We start from the raw sequence: 715 nt of genomic DNA on the forward strand, positions 1-715 counted from the left end.
GACTATGACTCTGAGCTCGAGGTTGAGCATTGTGTTACTAAGTTGCCATTGCCTTCTCAAGGGGGACTATGGAGTTTGTTCTCAAGTCAGTAGTATTAGCAGGCACAGTGGTGTGACATGCGGTCCCAGCCTAGATCCCCAGCACCACCTTCACTAACAAGGCTGGGCTTGGTGGTGCACTCTGGGAAACTGAGGCAGAATGATCACAGGTTTGAGCCTTGCCTGGACAATTTAGTTACTTAGCGAGGTCCTGTCACAAAATAAAAACTAAACCAGCATTCAGGAGGCTGAGGCAGGAGAATTGCCACAAGTTGGAGGGCAGCCTGAACTGCATAGTGAACTCCTGTCTAAACAAACAAACAAACAAACAAGCAAACATTAAAAAAATATATATGTCTGATGGCCAGCCAGATAGCTCAGTGGATTAAAGCACTTGCTTAGGCAGATGCAGGGACTGAGTTAGATCCATAGTGTGTGTGCTGCCCCACCCCTAGGGCATGCTGAGACAGTGACTGAGACTGGGTGTGGTGATGTGCCTGTAATCCCAGCACTTGGGAAGCTGAAAACAGGAAGATCACTATGAATCCAATCTGTGTAGTGAGATCTTGTAGACCCTGTAGGCCCCGCACTAAATACATTAAAAATATATAAATAAAAAAATCTCTCTCTCTCTCTCTCTCTCTCTCTCTCTCTCTCTCTCTCTCTCTCTCTCTCT

The sequence above is a fragment of the Octodon degus genome, unplaced genomic scaffold, assembly GCF_000260255.1.
Source record: "Octodon degus isolate 3935 unplaced genomic scaffold, OctDeg1.0 scaffold00011, whole genome shotgun sequence".
NCBI lineage: Eukaryota > Metazoa > Chordata > Mammalia > Rodentia > Octodontidae > Octodon > Octodon degus.